This window comes from Helianthus annuus, chromosome 9 (genome assembly GCF_002127325.2).
Source record: "Helianthus annuus cultivar XRQ/B chromosome 9, HanXRQr2.0-SUNRISE, whole genome shotgun sequence".
Classification (NCBI taxonomy): domain Eukaryota; kingdom Viridiplantae; phylum Streptophyta; class Magnoliopsida; order Asterales; family Asteraceae; genus Helianthus; species Helianthus annuus.
In genome coordinates, this window is record NC_035441.2 from 60,340,136 (window position 1) to 60,363,146 (window position 23,011).

Consider the following 23,011-nt stretch of genomic DNA (forward strand, 5'->3'; position numbering starts at 1 on the left):
CGAAGCTTGAAAACAGGTTTGGTATCAAAACAAAGGGTTCTGATACCTAAAAGTAGTTTGGTTACAAAATACGCAAGAATACGCATTTTGGCCGAAACTACGACTCGTCACTAAGCTAAGATAACGTGGTAATCAGCAGGTATAGTCACAAGGGACTATAACCATCATGATTACGCTCACGTTATGAAGTTCAAATGAACTTCATGTTGACCATAAACTGGTCAATGCAAAAAGTCAAACAAAGTTTGACTTTCACGCTTAAAACGCGTAAAAGAACGAAAGAATACTTACAAGAGGTCCAAGATTGGAGGTTTTGATCTAATAATTCTCGGGTATGAAGGTTTTATCCTTAAACTTAGGGAAAACTCTGATCAAATGTGGGTTGCAACAATGAAAGGGTGGGGTTTATATAGGAAAGCCAAGCCCGTTAGGATCGTTCATTGTAAAACGAGCTTCGATCACAACCTTACACATGCACCCCTTGATTTCTAAAACCATGGGAGCCCCTAAAAGAGCCCATTGAATGTCCAAAACTAGGTGCAAATAACAAAAACCCAGCTGCTGAAACCAGCAGCTTGTTTACCTGATCTGCAGGTTCGGACACGGCCTGCGTAAAAGCCAAGGCTTGGCTTACGCGGTCGGCTTAGAAATGTTTGGCAGATTTGGCAGATTTGGTCCTTGTATGTAATTAAGCCCATTTTCGATACTTTTAAGGCCCGTTAAGCCATTTTCAAAGCTCTACAATGATGCCTAAACATAGTGGACATGAAACATGCTCAAAAATATGCCGGATGTCAGTTCGTTTGGTCGTACGGACGCGTTATTCGCTTAATTACCACGAAATACGCACGAACGTGAAAAACGATCCAAATTGCGCGATGGATGGATTTTTCCCATGCCAATAACTAAAATAAAATATTTTAATAATTACATAAATTTTTGGATGTCCGAATGTAATCAGAACGTAAGATATGCTCGAAAATGCAAACTTATGCACTTTTTGACGCTTTTAGTCTCTGAATGACAAAAAAGTTTATTTTTGCACACCGAACCCGTCAAAGCCTATTTCTAAGCTATGTGAAGGATATTTAAGGTATATTTAACTTATGGTCACGTTCTGGAATGTCCGTTACTGTACGAATCGGTATACTTTCACAGTTTGTCGAAATTAGTCCATGTAAGCGAATAAACTTGATTTTGCAATACCAAAGCCTTCAAAACTTATTTCTAAGTTATGTAAAGGTTATTTAAGGTATGTTAAGCATAAATTGATGTTCCGGAGTATTTGTTGCATTATACTGATTACGTTTACGCACCAGTTTGCGTATATCTCTCTTGAAAGTGATTCAGAGTTTGAAATTGAACAAAAACCAAAACATGAAAAATGTCAAACATAACAAAAAAACATTGGGATTAAATAACGTTATTTTATTGATAACTGATCTATTTACAATGATTACAGACACATGTGTCACAGTCTCCCTTACTTACGGAATTTCGTCCCGAAATTTGTTTAGAGGAAACTCGCGAGAAAAGATGTGGATACTTCGCCTTCATATGATCTGAACATTCCCAAGTAAATTCTGGTACACATTTAGATTCGCAGCGAACTTCGACCAAAGGAATGCGCTTGCGTTTAAGCCACTTGACTTCACGATCCATGATTCCCACAGGTTTCTCAACAAAATGCATCGTGTTATCAACATGAATTTCGTCAAGTGGTATGTGGAGGTTCTCATCAGCTAGACACTTCTTGAGATTGGACACTTGAAAGGTTGGATGAACGTTTCCAAGTTCAGGAGGTAACTCAAGTCTGTAGGCTACCTTACCGATTCTTTCGACGATCTTGAATGGTCCAATATATCTAGGTGCAAGTTTTCCTGTCTTTCCAAATCTGATCACACCTTTCCAAGGTGAGACCTTAAGTAATACACGATCACCGACTTGAAATTCCAAGGGCATGCGTCGTTGGTTTGTGTAACTCTTTTGACGGCTTCGAACTGTCTGAAGGTTATCACGAACTTTCTTAACTTATCTGTAGTCTCTAGAATGAGGTCAGGTCCAGTAAGCTGAGCCTCACCGATCTAATTCTAGCAGACTCGTGAACGACATTTTCGACCATAGAGAGCCTCGATATGAGCCATGTTAATGCTGGAGTAATAACTGTTGTTGTAGGAGAATTCAATCAATGGAAGATATGAATCCCAACTACCACCAAAATCGATCACACAAGCTCTAAGCATATCCTCCAAAGTCTGGATTGTTCTTTCATTTTGGCCATCTGATTGTGGATGATAAGCTGTGCTCAAATTAAGTTGGATCCCCATAGCAGATTGCATGGTTCACCAAAAACGAGATGAGAATCGAGCATATCTGTCAGAGATAATGTTTAAAGGAACACCATGTGAGATACAATTTCATCTACATAGATTTTAGCAAGCTTGTTAGCAGATAGATCCTCACGGATCGGCAAGAAATACGCTGATTTTGTAAGACGATCAACAACTACCCAGATGGCATCATAACCTTTCATAGTGATTGCATGGTTCACCAAAAATGAGATGAGAATCAAGCATCTCTGTCAGAAATAATGTTCAAAGGAACACCATGTGAGATACAATTTCATCCACATAGATTTTAGCAAGCTTGTCAGCAGATAGATCCTCACGGATAGGCAAGAAATGCGCTGATTTTGTAAGACGATCAACAACTACACAGATGGCATCATAACCTTTCTTAGTGCGCGGAAGTTTGGTGATAAGATCCATAGAAATGTTTTCCCATTTCCAAACTGGAATCTCTGGTTGCTCTAATAAACTAGAAGGATGTTGGTGTTCAGCCTTAACCTTGTGACAAGTAAGGCATTTTGAAACGTATAAGGCAATGTCTTTCTTCATACTAGGCCACCAATACTGAGTACGAAGATCCTTATACATCTTATCTGAGCCAAGATGAATAGAATAACGAGACTCATGGGCTTCATCCATAAGCAAGGTGCGAAGATCATCAGGCTTAATATGATAGGGTAATTCCTTACCCATCAAACCTTGTGAAACACAAGTGTGTTGAGCCTAAGAAATGCGAGTTTGGATATCAGATCGAGCTTGAATATCAGATTGAACACGAACACAATGAAGCTTGACACGTTCTTTACGACTTAATGCATCAGCCATGACATTCGCCTTACCAGGATGGTAGCGAATTTCACAGTCATAGTCGTTTAGAAGTTCAACCCAACGCCGTTGCCTCATGTTGAGCTCTTTCTGATTAAATATATGCTGAAGACTTTTGTAGTTAGTGAAAACCACACACTTTGTACCATACAAATAGTGTCTCCAGATTTTGAGAGTGAAAACAACTGCACCTAACTCAAGATCATGAGTGGTGTAGTCCTTCTCATGTACCTTCAACTGTCTCGATGCATATGCTATGACTTTGTTCCTTTGCATGAGAACTCAGGCAAGACCCAAGTTTGTTGCATCACAATACACGATAAAATCATCATTACCCTCACACAAAGATAGAATAGGCACAACACAAAGCTTCTACATCAATGTCTGAAGCGCTTCTTCTTGTTTGATCACCATTTAAAGGGTTTGTTCTTCTGAGTTAGAGCAATTAGGGGAATTACAATCTTTGAGAAGTTTTCAATGAAGCGGCGGTAATAACCCGCGAGACCAAGAAAAGAACGAACTTCAGTAGGAGTAGTAGGTGTATCCCAATCCTTAATCGCACTGATCTTGGAGGGATCTACATGAATACCTTGTTCGTTGACGATATGTCCCAAAAATTGAACTTCCTTAAGCCAAAATTCGCACTTGGCGAATTTGGCAAAGACTTGCTCTTTCTTTAGGAGTTCCACAGTAAGACGAAGATGTTGCTCATGATCAGCTGGCGTTTTAGAATAAATAAAGATGTCATCAATGAAAACGATGATGAACTTATCTAAATAAGGCTTGTGAACTCATAATGCCCATGAAAACAGCAGGAGCATTAGTCAAACCGAATGGCATAACTGTGAACTCATAATGCCCATAACGAGTGCGGAAAGCAGTCTTGGGAATATCTTCTTCATGAACACGAAGCTGATGATACCCAGAACGTAGATCAATCTTCGAAAAACAAGTAGCACCATGTAACTGATCAAAGAGATCATCAGTGCGAGGTAGGGGGTATCGATTCTTGATGGTAAGCTTGTTAAGCTCACGATAATCGATACACATCCTGAAAGATCCATCCTTCTTCTTGACAAAAAGAACGGGAGCACCCCAAGGTGAAAAGCTAGGACGAATAAAACCTTTGTCAGAAAGCTCATGAAGCTGCTTAGATAGCTCTTGCATCTCAGACGGTGCAAGACGATATGGAGATCTGGCAATAGGATTTGCACCAGGTACAAGATCAATTTAGAACTGGACTTGGCGTGCTGGGGGTAAACCAGGTAACTCTTCAGGAAACAGTTCAGGATAATCTCAAACAATAGGGATACCCTGAATAGACTTACCTTTGCCTTTATCTGCTACAACATGTGCCAAGAAGGCCACGTAGTTCTTTCGCAGATATTTCCGAGCTTGAAAACAAGACATGAGCCTGAGGCGACTAGCAGGTTTCTCACCACGAACCTGTAGGATCTCACCTGACAAAAGCGGCACACGAACGATCTTCTCAAAACAAACTACCTCTGCGTGATGCTTGGCTAACCAATCCATACCCACTATAACGTCAAAACTCCCAAGTTTCATTGGCGTGAGGTCGATAGGAAAAAGATGGTTGTTAAGGTTCAACTGGCAGTTGCAACGAATAGAATCAAGAACAACGGGTTCACCACTAGCAACTTCTACTGTCAAAGGCTTTCCTAGTTTCTTTCTAGATACACAAAGCAATGGCTCAAAAGATAACGACACAAAACTCTTATCGGCACCTGAATCAAAAAGAACAGAAGCAGACTGATTGTTAACAAAGGACGTATCGTTCACCACCTCGTTGTCTTCTTGCGCCTCAATAGCATTCATGTTGAAGACTTGACCTCAAGCCTGAACCTGATTCTGATTTACGTTGACCAGCCTGGGACACTGGTTTCGATAACGAGTCAGGTCTCCACAATTATAGCACGAACCAGGAGGAAAATGATGTCATGCAGCTTGTGCTTGCTGTTGAGCAGCCAGCTGAGCTGGGTTACGTGCAGCTTGATTGGGGGTGAAGCGACAAACATTAGAAAGATGACCTGACTTCCCATAGTTAGTACAGAAATTGCAAGGAACTTGCGGTTGATGGTGGCTATTGCATCTGTTGCACAAAGGTGCATTCCCTGCATATCGTTTCTTCGTTGGCAGTTATGCGGGTTGATTGGGAGCTGGCTAATTAACTTGAGCAGTGACAGCGAAATTCTGGGAAGCCTTACTGTGACAACCCGTATTTCCAAGGTTAGTGTTGTCTAATCTCGTAACTTTAATTTTGTATTATTCCCATTTCACTACGTTTTCATCACACGTTATGCTGAACGATTGCTAGTGGTTATTGGTAAACCTTAACGAAAATGAGAGTCATCATTCGTATGTTTGGACTGTAATGTATATGTGTTTGCTTGATAAATAAAACGTTATCGAACTTGGCCCAAAACATGACACATAACGATAATGGATAAACCTTAGATCTGGCCCAAGTCATTGTTCCGATTTACAAATGCATCTGCCCCAATTAACTGTGTGGATTATTATGGGTAGCCGGCCCAACCAATCTATTGTTAAGACTAAAACTTGTAACCGGCCCAAGTCTTTTAACTATACAATTACATGTACGTATATGATCAACAAGGAAAACCAAAAACAAACCCTATTTTCCCCTCACTTGTGGTACGACGGCAGCAGGTCTATATCCCCCCCTTCACTCGCAATCAGTTCTTCATTAATAACTCTTGATCGGTATGTTTCCTCATGGTACCATGTTAGACATAGTGATGCTATTTATGCTAGATTTGTGAATGTGTGATCGATACATGTTAGATATCATATGGTTTACACAAGATTACTACATGCTAATGTCATACTGAATGTTTCTGTCTTGATTTGGTTTCTTTTGGATGAAGTGCACATGTAAGTAGATCGACTGCTATGTGATGTTGTTTGTGATTTGAATTGATTGTATGTTAGGGATCCTTATAATCTGATGCTATGATTGATTGTGTGTGCCTGTCCATGATTAACCTGATGATTGAATGGTGATCTTGATCGCACGATGATTAGTAATTTATATGACTGCATGTTCTGGTCTGATTGAATGGTTGTATAATGTTGTTGATCATCTGTTAGCCGGTGATTAGGGTTCTGTGTTTTGTAAATGTTGAGGAAGGTTAAGGTTCCTCCTGAGGAAGGTTAAGGTTCCTCCTGAGAAAGGTTAAGGTTCCTCGTGAGGAAGGTTAAGTTTGCTCGTGAGGAAGGTTAAAGTTCCCCGTGAACCTTCGTCGTGCTCTATGTCGACGAACCTTAAGGTTCCTCGTGAAACTTATAAGTTACAGTAAGTATGTTAACTCTGTTAGTGTGATAACTCTGTTAGTATGTTAACTCTGTTAGGTATGTTAACTCTGTTATGCATGTTAAGAATGTAAACCTAGTTAGTTTAGTAACTGTGTTAAGTTTATTAACTCTGTTAATTTTATTAACTCTGTTAAATTATGTATGTAACTCTGTTAAGTATATAACTCTATTAGTTTGTTAACTATGTTAGTTAACCAACACTGTTAGCTTATTATTGTTGTTATGTATGTTAATCCTGTTAAGTTTGTTAACCTTGTTAACTATGTTAAAGGATAACCATGATAGAATAAACTGTGATGGACATTTATGTGGAGCATGAATTGCATGGAAATGATTAACTGCTTACATGATGCATGATGTTAACTGCCAAAACACTTTGTGACATAGATTTACATGTGAATCTTTACGATCTTGAACTGTTTGAGAATACGTGCATCCCATAGGACTTAACTGATTACTTGTGAGCACATAGTTTAGCATACCGAGCAAACCAAGGTGAGTTCACACTTTCTACAAGGCATGGGATTCCTAAGGGTTGGGAATGGGTTAAAGAACTAAAACGGAAACTACATATTCTCCTTGGGTAGGATATGTACGGCCATCCTCCATGGGTAGGATGCCAAGATTAAACCTCGCATATTCTCCTTGGGTAGGATACGTACGTTCGTCCTCCTTGGGTAGGACAACAAGATTAAACATACTGGACCAAAACTCTATCATAAGTCCCTCATTTTGTATCGACTTAATCGCCAAGGCCGATGGCGAGCGGGTCATTAGTTAATAGCGCTATTAGGTTTAACAAACCTCACACCGTGCCGATAGGACGGGCGTGTACTAATGGACTAAGGCAAAGGGTCAATGATGATAGAAATTGACTTAGGGCACAACTTACTTTCGTTAGTAGTCGATATGGTACAGTCTGGTAATTCACATGGGAAGGCCCCACTAATTATTGAGAAGGTTTGGGAAATAGGGTTACTGATTAAAACGTGGTTTACAAAACGAACTTACGATTACTGAAATGAACTCAATATCTAATCAACCAACTGTGAACTCGCTCGACTTTGTTGTTGACTCGTTGTTACATGCCTTGCAGGCCTCTAGGTGCATATTGTTGGAACTTGCTATCTGGGAAGCTGGAGTGGTCATGGGTCGAGATACATGGAATCGCAACACAAGACTAATGGATTTTACTGGTGGTTTAAAAACACTTAACGAATGAATTATGCTTCCGCTGTACACTGTAATTTATTTGTAATGTTGTAATACTTAATGTTAATAAATGAAAGTTTTATTCAAATATACCTATGAGTTCAATATGATTGGTGGCTAGATCCTGGTATGTCACACACCTCGCGGGGGTTTCCGCTTGTGGTATTTTGGGGGTGTGACACTTACGCTTCATAGACCCCTTCGAGGAACCCGAATCCTTATCCTTCTTGCTCTTATCCTTCTTGCTCGCACCCTTGACAGACAACTATTTCTTACCCTTGTCACCCTTCCTGTGTAGTTTACCCTTTCGAACCTACGACTCAGTCAATGTCGCAGCTAACTCGGTTGCCTGACGGACTGTGGTAGGGTTACTACCAATGACAATATCTTGCACGGAGTCAGGTAAGCCATCTATGTACCTTTCGATAGCCTTCTCGAGTGGGGTAACCATGGTAGGGCAAAGTAAACTCAATTCCTCATACCTGTCAGTGTAAGCCCGGTGCTCACCACTGTCCTGCTTTAAGTCGTCAAATTCCCTTTCTACAGCTCTCAATTCATGGTGTGGACAAAATTCCCTCATCATGAGAGCCCTAAGCTCAGCCCAAGTTTGTGCTAACGCAACCTCAACATCACGGTCTCTCATAACCCCGTTCCACCATGTAAGAGCCCTCTTCTGAAATACACTTGAAGCAAACTCGACTTTCCGATTTTCAGGACACTGAACGTGACGGAACGTACTCTCAATGCTCTCGAACCACTGTAGGAGCCCAGTTGCCCCTTCAGAACCACTAAACTTGAGTGGTTTAGCCGAATTGAAACTCTTGAAATTGCATGGAGCATTCTGGTTATTGTTAGCTTGGTTCACTTGAGCAATAATGTCTGAGAGTACAACAGCCATATGCTGCGTCATGATAACTGCCATTTCGGCATTAGATAGCGGATTTTCGCGTCGAGGAGGCATTCTAAAAGAGGAATCATGAAAGGAAACGAGTGAGATGATTAGATGAAAAGAATGAGATGAAACAAAAATCCACAAAAGCAAAGATGGTGGTCATTCATCCATATCACAAAGCAAACAAACGACACACAGTGACTAATCAAAGTAAATGGGTCAAAAATAATGTATCGCGAAGACATGCTCGCCTATTAGTGAACACTCACCCCTAGAGTTCCCAGGTAAGAGTGACTAGTCCAATTATGTGGATTTGTACAAACACTCTAGCCTTAGACAGAAAACCCAGGGTACAGGCATTCACCCTTCCAGTTTGCATGTGTTCACACTATTTAGAACCCAAAACTTTGACGAGATTTTGAAAATGTAGAAGGCACAAGGCCAAAAGATTCATTCAAAAATGGATGATTAAATTTTCAAAATTATTCTAAAAAATTGAAGGGTTCAAAACCTTATAATAAATTTGAAAACAAAAGATTGATTTTCAAAAGGTGTTTCGGAAAATTGGGTTCTTCTTTTGGCAATCACCTAAGGATAGGTGAAGTGCATGTTTTAAGATCTAAACACAAGATAACTTGTGTTGGGGTCCTAGAAAGGTTATAGTCTAGGTCAAAGCATTACTAATAACCTAATTCCCTATAACCATTGGCTCTGATACCAACTCTTCTGTCACACCCCGACCACGTAAAACATCAAATCGTGGCGGAAACGTCGGGGAGTGTTGTAACAGAATTATTGTTTCACAACCATGGCATTTAAAGTTATGTTTTATTTATAAACCAAAGGTGGGATACATTGTATTAAAATAAGAAACAAAGAGAACATAATATGATTAAACTAGTCTATCTTCATTTTAAGTAACTAAGGCACATGTCCGCCTAAGTGTATCCTGCTCAAACCTATGCATCAGCTCCTGAAAACACATGTGAAAATAGGTACGTCAGCATAAAAATGCCTGTGAGATACATAGGTTTTATGAAAATAGGATTCATGACTTAGGTTTTAAGAAAAGTTTAATGAAAATTTGTCATGAATCTTGTTAAGTGTTTTCTTTTATAAATCATATGAAAATTTGATAAGAAATCAGATTATATAAAAGAAAGATGTATGGTTTATTAAATATCCAAGTAATATGAGTTGTATAAAATTAATTGTTTGTAAAACAATGTCTTGTGAAAAATATGTAATGTCTAAGTTGAAATAATTTAAATAACACTACGATATGTAATATCATACAAGAACTTATATATAGGAAGTACCAGCGGCGTATCCACCATGTTTGTATCATATTACACACGCCTCGTTATTTAAATCACTTACCCAAGCAAACCACCAATGTAAATTGTTCGTGTTAAAACCAATTGTCAAATGTTTATGTGTGAATAAATGTCTATTATCAAAATGTAAATCATGTGATGTATAAACCAATATCAAAATGTGTATGTCAAATGAAGTGTGTAACAAATATCATGTATGGCAAGTGAAATACATATCAACTAAACCAAATGTAAAATGCACAAAACAAGGTATTGAAGTAAAAACTCAGTTTTAAATCATAGTTATGTATTGTGGAATAAATGCATGCTCTACTGATATAAACATCTATGCGGTATTGTGAAAATGCATACATTCAAGCGTTGAGACTGTGGCGATAAAACCTTAAACAAATTAAAGATTTATCTGAGTTATATGTATCGAATTCGGTCATTCCTTTCATCCAAACATACCTAGGATGTCAGGAACGGGAGTTGTCAAATCCTATGGTACCACTACCTACTAACGAACGGCATGGCCAATGTTAATGAAGGTATTTTTGTCCCATTTAAACAAACCAAATGTCATACCAAAAAGTAAGCATGTGATGAAAAACAAATGTACTAAGTATGCAAAAAATGAACATACATAGTATGTGATGTGATGTAAAATAATTGTTGGTGCATACATCTGTCGACTTCGTCTTGTATCGAGTCTTGCGTTGCTCATGGCACGAAGTTCAAGAAAATGATACAAAGAGATAATTCCGCACAAAATGTTAATTTCGCATGAAGAAGACATCCAGTAATTCCGTGCGGAATTAGTCACTAATATCGTATGAGATGTAATTTCGTGTGTAAATGATTCCATTTGAGGCTTGTTCATGCAGAATTAGTCCATCTATATATAGGTTTGATTTCGTGTCAGTTGTAACGAAATTAGTTGAGTGTTTTCTGACGGCGAAGCTCTGTCGAAGTGTCTACAGACCTGTAATCGTATCAAATTCAATATAAAGACAGTTTAAAGTGAAGAACAAGCTGAATCTACCTCATTATGTTTGTTTCCGCCTTTCATTTTGAGTAGAACACCTCTGATTGACTCATCTCGGGTCCGACAACGATCCTACAAGTGGTATCAGAGCTCAGGAGGAGGAGTTCTGTAGATTTCATCCTGATTTCATCTCATTCTTTTACTTCTACACCTTCTTTTATCAATTGAACAAGTTTGAACGGTTAAAATGATCTGAATTTCACATATAACATGCAAAACAGTGTTTTAACAAAGCCTTGAGATAATTGGACCATAATTCAATCTAAAATTGAAAATACTTGTAATTCCGCATGAAAATCTGTTCGAAATGATGACATCAGCATACTTATTCTGCATAATTCAATCTAAAATTGAAAATACTTGTAATTCAATCTAACAAAGCCTTGAGACAATAGAGTTTGATCAATCACCAGTGTGGAGAACTCATTTATCTCCTGAAAGCTTTCAATTTTATTGATGTTGCAAGAACTCATCTATCTCCTGAAAGCTTTCAATTTTATTTTGCAGATCGTGTGGAGAAGTTAAAGGAGAAACGAGCAGCAAAAGAACGAAAGAAGATGAAATTTGAGAGTGTTGCTCTAAAGGAAGAGATTGTTCAAAAGAATGAAGTTAAAATTGCTGAGAAGAATAGTGAAGCTGAAAAGGTGATTGAGGTTGAGAAAGTTGTTGAAGTCGAAAAAATAGTCGAAAAGATTGTTGAGGTTATCAAGCCGTGTGAAAAATGCTTGGAATCTTGCAAGCAGTGTGCAGAAAAAAATGAGAAACTGAGTGAGAAAGACAAGATGATAGTAAAGTTACTGTTTGATCTCAACTATGTGAAAGAATCTTACGATGTGTTGAATAGAACGGTAACTGGTCTGCAAAAGACTAATTCTGAAAGAGAGGACGCTTTGACAATGCTGAATGCTGTGATGATGTCGAAGCAGAAGCTATAAATTTCTAGATTGAAGAAAGTGCAAAGTGGAAGCAAGAGTTGGAAACCGAAAAGATAGAAAATGAGAGAATCAGACGATTATTACACGGTTATTCTAGTTCTGATTATCTTATTGATCGAATTTATCCAACTATTGCAGGTATGGAAGCATTTCAAGATGAAAAGCCAAAGAAGAAGGATATTGGTAAGAAACAGAGTGTTAGTTACAACAAGTGTCCGCCTCCGACCTGGGAAGGTTATTCTCCCAGAAAACCAAATGAGGAGCAAGTCCAAAAGGCAGTCAATATAAAACTGAAGTCTGATATAACTGATGAGTTACCAGATAACATTGACATCACTTTTACATCATCTGACACTGATCATGAGTCCGAGTTAATAAAAAAAGGTGGTCGATCAGGTGTTGGATAAAGATGAGGAGTCTGAGTCTGGAAATTCGAGTTCGTCGGTCAACAGTTCAAAGACGTCGGTTAAACGGGCTTACAAAAGAGTTTTTGTTATCAAAATCCAATTTGGATGATGAAACATTTGATGTTGCATATACTTTGAATGATTCTGACAAATTATATTCTGACAAAGAATTTCCAATAAGAAGTGTTCGATTTGAAAAGATCAAAATGGTTTCCAAAATGACAAAAACTAATATTTCTGAAATAAAAGATTTAAATCTTAATGAAAAACCTAAAAAATACACTTCAAGAGTTCAACAACGGTTAAACAAGATAAAAAGGTTATAATTCTTGTTCTGGTTTTCAAAAGAAATCAAACCATAATGGTAATTTAAAAAAGAAAGGTCTTGGTTTTATTCCACCTGAAAATTATAAAAATCATAAAATTTCTAAAACAAACACAAAATTTGTTTCAGGAGAAAGTGCTGAAGAAGAACAGAAGAAACCTTTCTGGAGACAATCAAACCAGGAGTTTCTTGCTGAGAAGAAGAGAATAGGGACTGGAGTTTTCATCGAAAGGAGACTAGAACTTGTTTTAAATGCAATGAAGCTGGTCACATTGCATTGAATTGTCAGTTGGATGCAAAGACAAAACAGGGAGTTTCCGAAAAACTGAAAGAAAAAGTTGTTGAGAAACCTGAGCCACCAACTTAAAAATTCAAAATTTTGAAAATTCAACTTTTGAAGTTGGTGAGTGTTCAAAGAATTTTTTTTACAAAAAGAGAGCCAAAGACAACCAGATGTGGGTTGTTAAGAAGTTGTTTGAGAAAGTCGGCGATGAATCTGATTCCACAAAATTAGAGGAGCCACTGGTTGAGGTTAAAGAAGAAAAATCAGTGCCTTCAGTGCATGATGTTGATTTTCCACCATTGAAGGATGAAAATTTAGACAAAAAGTTGGTAAGATTGAGATCTCGAATCAATTATATTCTGAGAAGAAAGAATTTGATGTCGAGAAAGCATTTAATGGACAAGTGAAAAAGATTTTTGGAAAAATGGTCGAAGGAAAAGGAAAAGGGGTTAAATATTTTTATGCAATAAAGAAGGCAACTTATAATCCAACTAAATCAGAGTTAAAATCACCCAAGATTGGTCAGGCTTGGGTGGAAATTCTTTTTCCTTAAAAAATCTGACTTGCCGGAGTTCCCAAGTTGGTAATCGTGGAACATGAATCGGCATCTTTCTTAAAATTGTTTTTATGAAGGAGTTTAAAATTGTTGAAATTTTACAGATAATGAACTTGCCGGAGCTTCCAAGTTGGTAAGTGTGAAGCTGGAATCGGCATCTTTATTGGTAAAATGAATTTGTGTAGATGTTTTATTCCTACAAGTGGTACAGGTGATAAGTTTACAAGTGAATCGTCATGGTCATTAATTTGAACTTGATGTAATCTTCATACAAGTGTTTGAAAGAAACAAGATGATGAACCCTAACCTACAAATGGTTAAAACAAAACTTATTTTCCAGAAAAACCATTTTGATTAAAACAAATTTAAGTGTTTTGGAATCTAAATGGGAAAATAGTTTGTTGAAAGGGGGGAGTTCTGATTGTTTATGCCAAGAGGATGGCGAATTGAAGTGATTTGATATCAGTTGTCAAGTTACTTGTACAGCTTGTTTTTAAATTTTCTTAATGTGTTTACATTTTAGGGGGAGTAAAATTTTAGAAAATCCGAAAACATTAGAAAATTTGAAAAAGCCAAAAACATGATAAAATCTCAAAATGAGTTTTATTGTATAAAAGAGGAAATGATAGTACATCAGTGGGCTATCACAACATGCTAAAGATATGGAAAGTTAAATTGTGATAAACAATCCCACTGCGGATGTGCCAATAGGTTTTTCCACATTTAGTAAATTGTGAGGAGATATAAACCTAAATTTCAAACTTGCTTATCTTATGGGGAACATTTCTTGGATATATGGGTAAGATAGTTTTTGTTGCCTACTCACACGAACCCCTTTTACTATCGTGCGACCGTTAACCCGAATTCTTGTTTGAAAGATCCCTCTTTCTGAGATACTAGGTCTTTATACTCAGTAATATCTGGGGTATTATCCCGGGACTTCTGATTTTGCGGAAGCAATAGCCTAGTCCCCCCATAATACTTTCTGATTGCTTGAAATATAAGCGCCGCCCTCAGCATAAAAAATGATTAAACATTGAAAAATGCTAATCATGTGTTGTTGAAGAAAAGATCCTCTAAAGGGGACACACCAAAAGTCGAGCCGTCATCTCTCTGCTGAACGGAACTTTTGACCTGAGCTCTCACGGTTTCACATCTAACCCCTTACAGATATCATCTAGGTATACTCACCTGTAAGACTGAATATTGGGATCTAGATACGGGAGTATATTCAAGTGGTGGGACACGCGAATAAGTTTAAGTACTTAAGACATTAGTCTCATATCTCGAAACAGTTGAAATGTGTGTGAAAATTTAAGTGGATCAATATACTGACAATCTAAGTGAATTATTTAGAACTTAAAATGTTACAAGCTTAACGGTGTTAGTGATTGGTCTCATTAAACTGATATGATCCTCTTACACAAACTCACAAAAATATTGTTTGTAAATATTTCTTTATTGCATTTCATTTCATCTAGTTAAAAATTCAAAAAGATTTTAAGTGTGTTTTAGCATAAATTTTGAAATATTCAGAAAGATTTTCGACAACTGGTGTTTGAAGAGCTGATTTTCAAAATTCCAAGTGCTAAACATGATGATCATTTTGTGAGGGGGAGTATGCGTTTTTAACCAAATATGTTTTAAACAATCCTACAATTGGTTCATCAGAAATCAATAGTATTAAATCATTCTTTCAATAGGTTCATAAGAAAGAGATTTACAAGTGGTGTCTGTGATTGTCAAATCTTAAAAATCATAAAACTTATGATTGTGGCGGAGACAATGCAGGTTTGAAAATTGAGAAGAGCCAGGTTCCGATACTTGAGGACTCTGTGGTTAGAGAAAGACAGGTTCCGATACCTGAAGATTTGAATGGATGCCAGGTGACAATCCTGGGGATGCAGATGAACTTAAGTAATCAAGAGATCTGATCAAGAGAATTGGAGAGAAGATAGAGCCATGTTCTGATCCTGATCCTGAAAAAGGTATGTTGAGAGGGGGAGTCTGTTTTGGTGCTGATGGAAAAGAGAGCATACAGGCTGATAAAGACTGAAGGTGGCAAAGACTCGACACAGTAGACTCTTCAACATCTGGGGGAGTCTGTTGGTGCATACATCTGTCGACTTCGTCTTGTATCGAGTCTTGCATTGCTCATGGCATGAAGTTCAAGAAAATGATACAAAGAGTTAATTCCGCATAAAAAGTTAATTCCGCATGAAGAAGACATCCGGTAATTCCGTGCGGAATTAGTCACTAATATCGTATGAGATGTAATTTCGTGTGTAAATGATTCCGTGTGAGGCTTGTTCATGCGGAATTAGTCCATCTATATATAGGTTTGATTTTGTTTCAGTTGTAACGAAATTAGTTGAGTGTTTTCCGACGGCGAAGCTCTGTCGAAGTGTCTACAGACCTGTAATCATATCAGATTCAATATAAAGACAGTTTAAAGTGAAGAACAAGTTGAATGTAACTCATTATGTCTGTTTCCGCCTTTCATTTTGAGTAGAACACCTCTGATTGACTCATCTCGGGTCCGACAACGATCCTACAATATGCATTAAGTATGCACTAAATGGACATACATAGCATAAAATGTAATGTAAAACGATGTACTAAGTATGAACTAAATTGATATACATAGCATAAAATGTAATGTAAAACGATGTACTAAGTATGCAACAAATGGACATACATAGCAAAAACACAATGATATCATGTACTATAAGTGTACTAATGAACATAACAAGCATATGATATGAAAACATGGAAAAGCACGAAAGTAACAAGTAGGCACATGTGTTTCACCCCAAAACAGTTTGAATACAGTAAAAGAGGGGACTATGTACTCACTTAAGATTGCTCAATAGTCTTTAGATAACCACCAAGCAAAGCAATAAAGATCACAGAATCAAACGACACTTAATATAGGTAACAACGTTAACAAACGGACATAAATCGGAGGATCGGGTAAAATGTGGTCTCGTAAACCAAATGAGTGTAGGAACTCATGTAATATGGTTTAACAAAGCCTACATTCTAAAATGGAACCTATCCTAAGTGCTTACGACCCATTACGACTCGTTTAGGTAGCTTATGCTACTTTAACGCGTCGTTCGCGTAAAACAGGTTCGGAACGCCTAACTAATCCTATGATAACTAAAATATGCCTTAACATGTTTAATATTGTTGCCTAATCAGTTTAGATGTCAAAAATTATGTTACATATGCTTAAAATGAATTGGCGTAAAAAGGGCATTTTTGTAATCTTCCTAAGGCATATAAACTACCTATCATATAACTAACTAAACGTCGTGACCATAAGGTATAACCTCGAAAGGTTATTCCCTATATAACTATGGTCACCTAATGTGTTTGGTTGGATCCTAATGATCGACCAAACGGGTCGGGTTCATAAGTCTAAGCGATTGTTTAGACCGCTTACCTTACGACCCCATATAAGCACTAAACCTACAGTGACGAGCTAAACAAGTTATAACATGTTTAACGAAGTTTGAAAACAGGTTTGGTATCAAAACAAAGGGTTTTGATACCTAAAAGTAGTTTGGTTACAAAATACGCAAGAATACGCATTTTGGCCGAAACTACGTCTCGTCACTAAGCCTAGATAACGTGGCAATCAGTAGGTATAGTCACAAGGGACTATAACCATCGTGATTACGCTCACGTTATGAAGTTCAAACAAACTTCATGTTGACCATAAACTGGTCAATGCGGAAAGTCAAACGGTGTTGGACTTTCATGCTTAAAACGCATAAAAGAACGAAAGAATTCTTACAAGAGGTCCAAGAATGTAGGTTTTGATCTAATAATTCCCAGGTATGAAGGTTTTATCCTTCAACTTAGGGAAAAATCTGATCAAATGTGGGTTGCAACAATGAATGGGTGGGGTTTATATAGGAAAGCCAAGACTGTTAGGAACGTTCATCGTAAAACGAGCTTCGATCACAACCGTACACATGCACCCCCTGATTTCTAAAACCATGGGAGCCCCTAAAAGAGGCCATGGAATGTCCAAAAGTAGGTGCAAATAACAAAAACCCAGTTTTAGAAACCAGCAGCTTGTTTAGCTGATCTGCAGGTTTGGACGCGGCCCGCGTAAAAGTCAAGGCTTGGCTTACGCGGCCGGGCTAGAACGGTTTGGCAGATTTGGCAGATTTGGTCCCTGTATGTAATTAAGCCCATTTTCTATACTTTTAAGGCCCGTTAAGCCATTTTTAAAGCTCTACAATGATGAATAAACATAGTGGACATGAAACATGCTCAAAAATATGCCGGATGTCGGTTCGTTTGGTTGTACGGACGCGTTATTCGCTTAATTACCACGAAATACGCACGAACGCGAAAAACGATCCAAATTGCGCGATGAATGGATTTTTCCCATGCCAATCACTAAAATAAAATATTTTAATGATTACATAAATTTTTGGATGTCCGGATGTATTCAGAACGTAAGATATGCGCGAAAATGCAAACTTATGCACTTTTTAACGCTTTTAGTCCCTGAATGACCAAAAAGTTTATTTTTGCACACCGAACCCCTCAAAGCCTATTTCTAAGCTATGTGAAGGATATTTAGGGTATTTTTAACTTATGGTCATGTTCCGGAATGTCCGTTACAGTACGAATCGGCATACTTTCGCAGTTTTGTCGAAATTAGTCCCTATAAGCGAATAAACTTGATTTTGCCATACCAAAGCCTTCCAAACTTATTTCTAAGTTATGTAAAGATTATTTAAGGTATGTTAAGCATAAATTGATGTTCCAAAGTATTTTTCGCGTTATACTAATTACGTTTACACACCAGTTTACGTATATCTCTCAAGAAAGTGATTCAGAGTTTGAAATTTAACAAAAACCAAAACATGAAAATGTCAAACATAATCAAACAAACATTGGAACAAATAATATTATTTTATTGATAACTGATCTGTTACAATTACTACAGACACAAGTGTCACACTAAATAAGAAAATGGTTTTAATCAAATAAAAAATGATGAAATGTGTGGTATGTATACTTGGCCGAATATATGTGAGTATGTATAGTGGTTGTATTTTAATTTTAGTTTGCAATAATACTTGTATGATGTTTATTTGAATGAACAAGATTATGTGCAAATGTGTTAGAGATATAAAGGAATGATTGAATCATGATTTTTGATTTGAAATAATGTTAATACATGATCAAGCATATGGCCGAAAATTATTAGGTGTGTTTGTGAGTTTTTAAGTTGTTGCATGTTTTTGAATGATAATTAAAATGAAAGTGTTTGATGATTTGTCACACCCCGACCGCGTCAAAACAACGAAACCGCGGCGAAAACGTCGGGGAGTGAGTTGCGACAGAATTATTGTTTCAACAACCATGGCAATTAAAGTTTTGTGTTATTGATTAAAGCGTTTACATTGTCTTGAGTTCAAACTAAAATAACATAATAACTCTCTTTTAAGTCACTAAGGCCCGAGCCCGCCTAAGTGAAGTACAAAGATCATCAGGCATTAGCACCTGAAAACACATCTAAAAATAGGTACGTCAGCATAAAAATGCCTGTGAGATACATAGGTTTTGTTTATGCAGATTCATGACATGTGGTTTAAAAAGTGTTTAACAAAATGTAGTCATGAACCTTGTAAAAATGTTTTCCTTTGTAAAACCATGTGAAAAGCGATATGAAAATCAGATGATAATGAAAGGACAATGCATGGTTAAATGAATAACCAAGTGAAAATGAATATGTGTAATATGTAAACCAGTGTCATGTTTTTGTATAAAAATGTTTCATGTCTTGCCCAAGTGATTTAGATAACGCAACAATGTATAATACGATAAAAGCACTTATATATAGGAAGTAACAGCGGCGTATCCACCATGCTTTTATCATATAACACATAGCCCTGTTACATAAGTCCCTTATCAATAACCAACCAAAATGTCATGTTAAATTTCAAAATGTTTATGTATAAACCATGTATAATGTCGTGTGTAATGTGTATCACGTATAACCAATGAAATGCATAGCAAGTAGGAAATCATCTACTTAAACTATGTGATGCTGTCAATGTGTAATAAATGTCATGTACGGTGAATAATTAGTAATTACTCAACCATAGGAAAGATGTACAAAACAAGGTTTTTGAATAAACCTAAGTTTAAATCAAATGTTATGTTTTGCAGAAAACAATGCTTTATGATTACAAACATTTATGCAGTAATGTTAATCGCATACATTCAAGCCTTACGACTGTGGCGAAAAACCCTTAAACGGATTAAAGGTTTATCTAAATTATGTAGTCAGATTCTTTCATTCCCAACTTCCAAACAAACCTAGGAAATCGGAAACGGGAGTTGTCAATTCCTATGGTACGATTACATAAGTCCGAGCGGCATGATCAATGTTAATGAATGTATTATTGTCCCGATTTAACATACCAAATGTCATAAGCAACGTAGCATGTGAAAACCATGTACTAGGAATGCTAAGTAAACATGCCTAGTAGAAATGTTCATGTAAAACAATGTGCTAGCATGCTCAGTAAACATACATAGCAGAAATGTCGTGTAAAACAATGTGCACATATGCCAAGTAAACAAATGCAACAAATGTGTAATAAATCAATGTGCTAGCATGCTTAACATACATAGCAAAACATAGTGAAAGCATGTACTAAATATGTACTAGATGAAACTAGCATGTTTATGTCATAAATGCATGAAATGCACGATAGTAACATGTATGTACATGTGTATCACCCCAAAATATTTGAAAACGGTAAAAGTGGGGAACTATGTACTCACTTGGGATTGCAAAGTAGTCTTGAGAATAAGACCAATTTAAGCTCCAAGTATCACGGAATCAACCGGCACCTAGTATAGGTAACTATGTTAATAATCGGCTCCTAAATCGGGAGATAGGATAGAATGAGGTTCTATAAATCAAATGAGTAATTGAACTCATATGGTATGATTTAATAGGCCCTACATTCTGATTGGAAGGTCTACCTATGTGCTTTTGACCCGTTTCGACACATTATGGTAACATAAGCTACTATAAGGCGTCGTTGGCGTAAAACTATGTTCGAATGGTTAACTATGTGCTATTTCAAGTCTTACATGCCCAATTATCCCTAAACATGTTACTAAATCAGATTATATGTCAAAAATATGTTCACATAGGCAAAATATGGATTTATGCTTCAAAAGGGCATTTTGGTCATTTCCTATGGGCATACAAGCTAACTAGCAAATGACTAACCAATCCTATGTGATCATAAGGTATAACCTCAGTGGTTATTCCCTATGAAACTATGATCACTAACTAAGCTTGGTCGGATCCTAAAGATCTACCAAACGGGTCGAGTTCGAAAGTCTAAGCGGTTGTTAAACATGTGAAAACATGTTTAACCTATTGGTTTGGTATCAAAACAAAGTGTTTTGATACCCTAAAGTAGTTCCGTTGCAAAATGTGTGCTAAAACGCATTTTGACCGAAACTTTGACTCGACACTACACCTAGTTAGCGTGGTAATCAGCGGCTATAATCACGAAGGATTATAACTATCGTGATTACAATCACGTTTCAAAGTTCAATTGAACTTTGACTTGACCAATCGATGGTCAAAACCGAAAGTCAAACTGTTAGCCAAATTGTTTGACTTTCTGCACTAACTTAAAGAAAAAACAATAAAAGGAATGAAAGAAGGCTCACTTAAGTCCTTGCTATCTTTTCTACAAAGAAGACTAGTCCTAAATTAGTTTAAGAGAGCTCAACAGCAGATAAGAGAAGAGAAATGAGAGGAATGAGCAAAGAATGAAGAGGTTTGGCATGCTATTTATAGTTGTAGTGAGTTAACATGATCATCACAAGTGTTTGTGTAACCTCCAAGGATTAAATCATGACCCTACACTTGTTACAAGCAGGTTAGAAGCCTTGGTGGTCACTTAAACTTGCTTAACACACCAAAAATTTGCATAAACAGCCCCTAAACTTCAAACAGAATGCTGAATTTAAGTTTCTGGTCGCTGACATGTTTACACGGCCCGTGTAAGAGATAGGGGTAGGCTTACGCGCCCCGCCTGAGTCCCCCAGATCAGCAAAAGTTTGAAAAATGACAGTTTAGGTCCCTGCATGCATTCGAGTCCATATTTGGCACTTTTGACACCCGTTAAGCCATTTTCAAGGCTCTACAAGGTCAATAAAGTTTAGAGGACTCAAAATATGCACGGAAAACTCTCAGATGTCGGCTCGTTTGGTCGTATGGTCGCGTTGTTCGTTTAATTACGATGAAACTTAAACGGACATGTGTATGTTCCAAAATGCCCGACGAATGGAATTTTTGCAAGCTGATCACTAAAATAAAAATATTTTAGTGTGTACAAAAATTTTGGATGTCCAGATGTGGCCAGAACGTAAGATATGCGCGAAAATTTTTGGATGTCCAGATGCCGTTTTTGACACTTTTAGTCCCTGTAAGATCATATAAGCATGTTTTCCCACACTGAACCCATCAAAGCTTATTTCTAAGCCATGTTTAGGTTATATATGGTATGTAACTTATGATCAAGTTTCGGACTGTGTGTTGCCTTACGAAACGGCAGACTTTTGCAAGTTGACGCAAATAGTCCCTGTGAGCGAATAAACTTGCTTTTGCCATACCAAAGCCTTCAAAACTTATTTCTAAGTTATGTAAAGGTTATTTAAGGTATGTTGAGTTTATGTTGCTGTCCCGGAGTGTTTGTCACGTTAAATTGATCGTGTTTACGCATTAGTTTGCATATAACTTTCTAGAAAGCGATATAGAGTTCAAAATCGATCAAAAATCAACACGTGCATAAAATCAAACATAAATGACAAACATTGGGATCAAAACATATTGTTTTATTATTATTGTATTGTCCAGAGTCTGTAGAATGATATCACAAGCACAGATGTCACAGTCTCCCCTACTTCAAGAAATTTCGTCCCGAAATTTATTTAGAGGAAAATTGTGAGAATAGATGTGGATATTTTGATTTCATCTGATCTTCGCATTCCCAAGTAAACTCTGGGCCACGTTTAGATTCCCAGCGAACTTTGACCAACCGAATCCGTTTGTTCTTTAACTGTTTGAATGTATGGTCTAGTAGTTCCACAGGTTTCTCGACAAAATGCATCGTGTTATCAATACGAATTTCATCAAGTGGTATGTGGAGGTTCTCATCAGCTAAACACTTTCTGAGATTGGACACGTGGAATGTTGGATGAACATTTCCAAGTTCAGGAGGTAGCTCTAATCTATAGGCTACTTTTCCGATTCTTTCAACGATCTTGAATGGTCCAACATAACGTGGTGCAAGTTTTCCTTTCTTTCCAAATCTAATCACACCTTTCTAAGGGGATACCTTGAGTAGGACATGATCATCGACTTGAAATTCTAAGGGCTTGCGTCGTCGATCCACGTAACACTTTTGATGTCTTCTAGCTGTCTGTAGGTTATCACGAATC